Consider the following 7,835-nt stretch of genomic DNA (forward strand, 5'->3'; position numbering starts at 1 on the left):
TGGGCTGCCTCTAAACTGGAAAGGGACCAATGTCCTGGTGGGCAGGTTTGCTCGAGCTAGTTTGAACCAGAATGCGAGGGCAGAGATGAGGATAGAAGGTAAATTGATTTTTAAATCCCTCAAAAGACATAAATTTCCTCTGTTGAATCATAACAATATTTTTAATACTTTATTTCAAATAAAACCACTTAGCAAAGATATTACAATATTTCAAATGTTATCCAAGTGCATGTGGTATTTTATAAAAAAGAAAATAGAGAGTAAAGAAACACAAAAGAAAGAAAGACCTCCTATTAATCCCCACACCCCCTCGCCCCCAAACCCCTACAAACTTTAAAAAAATGAAGAGGGATGGGAAATCCACAACAGGAGAATGTCACTTCCCGTTATGTTTAAACATTTAATTATTTATAGAGACCTATAAGAGAAAGGGAATGTTCGAGATTCATTTAAATTCTAAAACCGACGGCTTGTAAATATGGGCTCCATATATAACAAAATGTATGAATTTTATCTCTTAAATTAGAAGTGATTTTTTTCAAGTGGAATACAACTGCAAACTTCTGCATGGTGTCTGTCCATTGCCAGATCAGTGTCCGACTTCCAGGGGAGGATGTTAGGGTCGAGAAAGAGGAAAATGTGCAGCAAAGACAAAAAGGACAGGCAGGTGAAAAGACGAGATCATTTGCTGTACAGTGGAAATACGAAGAAATCAGTAGGAAGGGTACTGTACCTAAATGCACAGAGCATTAGGAATAAAGCAGATGATTCAGATCCAAGGGGGGGGGGGGGACTGTCTTCTTCAAACAAGAACGATTTTAAAGAAAATTTGCTTGTGCTGTGTAGCGTGAATAAAATCTCTCACGACTGGAGGGAGAACAAACTCTTTTATTAGCTTATACCTAAGGGTAGGGTTCAACAGTAATTTTCAGAAGGTTTCTGGGTTTAGGCGGGAAACCAGGGTTATATGTGGGCAGATGGGGGCGGAGCCGGGAGGCTTCACTGCAGTGCTAATAAATAGTCTTTCTTAAAATCTGAAAGTCTACTACACATTGAAAGATATGACATTGTGGCCATCACCGAGACATAGCTTAATGATGGTTTTGATTGGGAGCTGAATGTCCAAGGCAGGTAGATAGAGGGGGTGACGTCGCCCTGATGGTAAGCAATGATATTAAATCTCTAGAAGGTAGGGTCAGAAATGGTAGAATCCTTAACGGGTTGAGTTAAGAAATGGCAAGGGTAAAAGGACTCTATTGGCAGTTATATACAGGCCCCCAAACAGCAGCCAGGAAGTGGACCGAGCTACTGCTGGAGAAAAAAAAACCAGATCAGGAGAGTGTCAAAATAATTATGGGGGAAAGGAGAGAGAGTTTGTAGAATGGCCTACGGGATGGCTTTTTGGAGCAGCTTGTTGATAATCCCACCAGGGGATTGGTGGTTTTGGATTGGGTGATGTATAATGAACCTGAGGTGATTAGAGAATTAAAGGTAATGGAAGTAGTGATCATAATATGATAGAGTTCAATTTCAAATGTGAAAAGGAAAAACTGATATCAGGTACGTCAATATTTCAGTGGAACAAAGGAAATTACAGTGGTATGAGAGAGGAACTGGCCCAAGTTAACTGGAAATATAAGCTAGATGGAGGGACAGCAGAGCAGAATTGGATGATTTTTCTATAAGAAATAAGGAGCGCAGGATAGATATATTCCAAGAAAATGGAAAAATGTGGCAAACGAGAGAGGTTAAGGTTAAGGCAGAGGACTCCGGGAATAGAATTAAGTACAGTGAGGATTACTAGAGAGAAAGTGTTTAGTAAGATGAATGGATTAAAGGTAGATAAGTCTCCCAGACCAGACGAGGTGCACCCACAGGTTCTGAAGGAGGTGGTTTTGCGGAGGCTTTGGAATTGATTTTCCAGAAATCAATAGACTCTGGCATGGTTCCAGAGGATTGGAAGGTCACAAATGTAGTTCTGCTGTTTAAGAAACAAGGGAGGCAGAAAAAAGGAAATTATAGGCCTATTAGTCTAATGTCAGTAGTTGGAAAGTTATTGGAGTCGATCCTCAAGGACGATGCAATGAAATGCCTCAAGGTGCATGGCATGATAGGTCCAAGCCAGTCAGCATGGTTTCATAAAGGGAAGATCCTGCCTGAACAACCTAATGGAACTTTTTGAGGAAATCTCAAGGGAGAGGCTGTGGATGCTGTGCATTTGGATTTTCAAAAGGCCTTCGACAAGGTGCCAGATATAACCATATAACAATTACAGCACAGAAACAGGCCAAATTGGCCCTTCTAGTCCATGCTGAACACTTTCTCCCACCTAACCCCACTGACCTACACTCAACCCGTTAACCCTCCATTCCTCTCCCGTCCGTATACGTATCCAACTTCTCCTTAAATGCTAATATCGAGCCTGGCTCCTCCACTTCATCTGGAAGATTGTTAAACACACCCACCACTCTCTGAATAAAGAAGTCCCCCCCTTCATGCTTCCTTTAAACTTTTTCCCCCAACTCTCAACTCGTGTTCTCTTGTTTGTATCTCCCCTTTCCTTAAAGGAAAAAGCCTCTCCAGATCCACTCTGTGTATACCCCTAATAATCTTAAACACCTCAATCAAATAAGAAGCTTCTAAATAAGATGAGACCCCATGGAATTATAGGAAGGATATAAGATTAGGTGGAGCATTGGCTGATAGGCAGGAAGCAAAGGGTGGGAATGAAGGGATCCTGTTCTGGTTGATTGCCAGTTACTGGTGCCACTTTGCAGAGGTTGGTGTTGCATCACATTGTTTTGCAGTCTATATATCTATATGGAGTGAATGGTTTTGTGGCGAAGTTTGCAGATTGACAGGTGGTGGAGTAGGAAATGTTAAAGAAACCAAAAGGTTGTAGAGAGATTTGGACAGTTAGGAAAGTGGGTAGATGAGATACAATGTTGCAAAATGTATGGTTGTACATTTTAGAAGAGGAAATAGGACAGGTTATTATTTGGATGGGTGAGAAAATTTAAAATTGACTGAAATTCCCTTTCTCCTATTTATCCCTCCCACAATATTCTCTGCAACTTAAAAGTGCAATTTAGTGATTTCTTTCCCAGTTCTGATCAATGTTTTTTGACCTTAAGCAATAACATTCTTTCCCTCTCCAGAGACACTGCCTGACCAGTTGAGTGCTTCCAGCGGCCCTTCCGTGACTCCCTTGTCTGGTCATAACTCCCCAGCCATCTTTCTGTAATTGACAGAAAACACTACACCTCCTCTCTCACAACCGTCCAGGTGGGACGAAGATCCATGTACACCTCCTCTGAACTGCCCACTTTCTGGACCTCCTTTTGGCAACAGGAGGCAGTTGTCAGAGAAGAACACCAGTGCAACATTGGTGGTTCTGACTGTGACGGCCTTCGACACGAAGACAAAATCTATCTGGGACAAAGTGGACTATGGCTTGCTCCACCTGCAGGGTTGCTGGAGGTGTCGCACAGCTGTGTGTCCATCAGGATTCTGGAGGAGCTGTTGGCCCTGCCGGATCATCCATCCACATCTATGATGCAGTTGATGTCACTGCCCAGGGCAACCAGTCTGGATGTCACCAGCAATGGTGGGAGCTGCTGGAAGACGGCCAGTCTCTCGCTCCGCACGGGCGAGGTGTACACATTGATCAGCCAGAACGAGGTGTCATGATACTTCAGGTCTACCATGAGGATACATCCCCCAACCACCTCCTTAACGTTGATGATTACAAAGTTGCCTCCCCGCAGCAAGATGCCCAGACCGGATATGCGACGATCGTTTTCCCCCTCCCACCACCCCCATTGACCATACAGACAACCCGTGGGACCACCATCATGACCACCTCTGATAGTTTTGAAGGTGCAGTAACCCACACTCCTGTAGTAAAACCCCATCTGCCTCGAATTTACCAAGATATTGCAAGCCGTTTACATATTGCGTAGAGCGTTTAACACTGCGCACGTTGAAGGTTGTGAATTTAATCTCCATTTTTTTTGTTAATAGGCATCCCTAGTTCACAACCCTTACAGCCCAGTCAGTGTCCATCAGCCTGAATCCACGTGCCCACCGCCTTGGTGAACTTCAGTATTGATTGTGGGCTCAGAAACAGGGCGTGATCTTCCTCTGGGAGCAAAGACTCCTCGGGCGAACCTAGTGGTGTCACTGGTGGAGGATGGTGGGGGGGGTAAGATCCAGCTGTGCTCCTACTCCTCCATCTGTTGGTTGACTTGTATTTTTTTCCCATAGATGAGGAGCCACGGCACCTGAGCTGCTCCTGGTCTCCCGGAGCTGGGGGATGAACCTCCTTCTGTCAGGCTTAATAATGATCCATTTTCTTCCTTTCTTTCCTCTCTGTCCTTGTGTTTCCTGGTCCGCGTCCGACGCTCGTGCTGGCTTCCTTCTCCGATGCCAAGAGGCTGCTGGCTTCTGTCTGCACCTTGACCCTTTTCTTCCCCCTGCTTGCAGGGTCTGTGGCTAGTTTCTTCCTTGGGGTTCTTGGGTTTTCTTTCTTTTCCCCACTGTCCACCATTTTCCCTCTGCAGCTCCCTCCTCCATCAACTCTATCTTGTCAGGAGGGGCCTCCAGACTGGTGGCTGGGGGTGGGGGGGTGGGTTGAGGGTTGGAGGTGGATGTGCTTAGGATATCCTCTCTATCCCTGATCTCGGTCTCTCTTGGTGTTTCGGTTGAAGTCGAGGTCGAGAGAGTGTTGGCTATATATCCTCTTAATGTCTGTGCATACATGGCTATTGAGGCGACCTGCTTCCCCACCCAAGTACAAGCATTTGCTCTCTTCCTGCAGTCCTTGGTCTGGTGGCCCCCTTGTTTGCAGTTCTTTCCGATGACCGCGCTGCATTGGGCCGCCACGTCCTGGTTTGTTGCAGTTCCCGCACAGCCTGGGCTGTCCAGTGTAGACCAGATGCTCACGGTTCCCTCCAATGGGAAACACTAAGGAGAATTGGATGATGGCCCCTTTTCCGTCCTCTCTCAGCTTCACCGTCACTTGCGTTTGCTGGTCCAGACTCCAAACATCCCTGACCCCTCAACGTCACAGCCCAGGAAAGTGAACACATCCACATCTGGCACGTGTGTGTTGGACCTATGAGTCGTGATCATTCTTTCCTCCTGTATTGGAATGGTAAAGAGTGGCTGCACCTTGAATCAAGGGAAAGGAGCAACGTTCATATTCTCCTGTATCAACTGCTATCTCTCTGGGGTCTTGAATGTCACGTCAAAGTGACCATTGTCCACAATGTCCTGGAGGCATTAGATATCCTTTGCCTCAAATTTGAGGCATTCCATCAGGACCTTGCACACGAAGAGGTAACGGGAAAATGGTGATTCATTGTGAAGGATCTTCACTGCCACCCCCCACCCCAATCATTTCTCATATAAAAAAAAATTTAGACATACAGCATGGTAACAAGACATTTTGGCCCATGAGTCCATGCCACCTAACTTCCACCCAATTAACCAACACCCCGGTATATTGTGAATGGTGGGAGGAAACTGGAGCCCCCAGGGAAAATCCATGCAGACACGGGGAGAACGTACAAACTCCTTACAGACAGCGTGGGATCCAAACCCCGTAAAGGCGCTGTAAAGGCGTTGCGCTCACCATTCTGCCCTCGAACCTCTTAGGGTCTCTTGCTTGTTGGCCTGTTTTCCTCCCCCTGCCCTTTTTCTCCCCCCACCCCCTGCCAGCTTTTTAAATTCAGACGCCTGTCTTCATTTTGCTCTTATTTTGAAGGAGTGCTCAGGACCGAACCATTGGTCATGTACCTTCACCTCCTGTGAGTGGAAATCAGAATTTCCCGTCATGAACGTGTCACAAAGTATATTGTTCTGCGGTAGCATCACAGGTGCTAATATTGCTAGAAATTACATTTAAAATAAATTAATTAATGCAAAAAGATGAGAGTGCGATAGTGGCTTTGGTCCATTCTCCGTTCAGAAATCTGATGGCAGAGGGGAAGAGGCTGTTTTTGCACTGCTGGGGGTTCATCTTCTGGCTCCCGTACCTCTTCTCTGACATTAGCGGTGAGAAGGGGGCATGGCCTGGGTAGTGGGTAGTGGGGGGGGGTCCTGGACGATACCTCTTGTAGATGTCCTCGATGATGTGAAGACTGTTGCACGTGATGGCGCTGGCCGAGCACACAACTCTCTGTAGTCTTTTCCTGTCCTGTGCTTTGGCACACCTATACCAGACGATGGTGCAACCGATCAGATGGCTCTCCACTGTACATCTGTAGAAATTTTCAAGAGTCATTGGTGACATCCCAAATCTCCTCAAACTCCACATGAAGTATGGTCGCTGGTGAGCCTTCTTCATGATTATATCAACATGGAGGCCCCAAGACAGTTCTTCAGAGATGATGACAAAGAGGAATTTGAAGTTCTTAACCTGTTCCACTGCTGACCCCTCTGAGGACTGGTTTGTGTTCTCCTGATTTCCTTCTGAAGTCCACAATCATCTCCTTGGTTTTGCTGACATTGAGTGAACTTCTGCATTGAACTGTCGCTGCAAATTGGAACAGCATTTGCAGCAGTGGCACGTTGTGGCAGCGACCTCTCCCCCCTCCCCCCTATCATGACAGCGACCTCTCTCTCTCCCCCCCCATCAGGGTAGCGACCCCCCCCCCCCCCCCCATCGTGCCAGCGACCTCCCTCCCCTCCATCACAGCCCCCCGCTCCACTCCCCCACCAATTGTGGCAGCAGCACTTCAACCAGGGGTTTCCCTGTGACGTGAGTGCTGACGTCATCAGGGTAACCAGATCGGCCATTTCCCCTTTTAATTCGCTGGACCAGGACACCCAGGTAAGTTTTACTGGGTTCCCTGACCACCTCTGAGGTAGGCGAGGGACCCGAATGGGTTCTGACTGGGTTGACCCGGTTGGACTCTTTCAAATTGCCCCATTAACCCCATTTTATATGGCAGCGTGAAAGGTCCTAGTGTCAAATGAAGCAGACTCCAACTCCAACCATTGTGGATTGTAATGTTTAAATTATTAAATTGCTGATCCTTGATTAGTGCACTATTTGTTTATTTGAATATAAACCTATGTGACGATAAAGGGAACTGTTTTCAGAACTGGCCTCTCAACATTGCTGGTGCTCGTAATTTACCCTTGAAGAATTTTCATGCTTCTGTCTTCCCTGACATGTCAGATTAGCATGGGCTTTCCCCTGCCTGGCTTCTATTGTAATTTCCCTCAAGGATTGGTGTCATTTTTTAAAATTATTTATTTTTCACACTATAAACCATATTGATCAAGGTACATACATTTTCCTTTTCAAATATATACAGTGTCGTTTTCTCCCCCCCCTTCCCTCCTCCCCTCCCTCCCTCCCTCACCTCCCGTCCCACTTATTTAAAGTTCAGAATCTAAGATACATTAAACCCATTAAGCAATGTTGTCACTCAATAAAAATAAACAAGAAATTCTACTGAGTCAGTTCTTTTCATTATCTTCTCCTTCTGTCATTTTAGGTGGTAGATGTCCACGGTAGGTTTTCTCTATTGTGTTTCATGTATGGCTCCCATATTTGTTCAAATATTGTAATGTTATTTCTTAAATTGTATGTTATTTTTTCTAATGGAATACATTTATTCATTTCTATATACCATTGTTGTATTCTCAAATTATCTTCTAATTTCCAGGTTGACATAATACATTTTTTTGCTACAGCTAGGGCTATCATAACAAATCTTTTTTGTGCTCCATCCAAATCAAGTCCAAATTCTTTGTTTTTTATATTACTTAGGAGGAAGATCTCTGGGTTTTTTGGTATATTGCTTTTTGTGATTTTATTTAGT

Source organism: Narcine bancroftii, chromosome 10 (genome assembly GCF_036971445.1).
Source record: "Narcine bancroftii isolate sNarBan1 chromosome 10, sNarBan1.hap1, whole genome shotgun sequence".
Classification (NCBI taxonomy): domain Eukaryota; kingdom Metazoa; phylum Chordata; class Chondrichthyes; order Torpediniformes; family Narcinidae; genus Narcine; species Narcine bancroftii.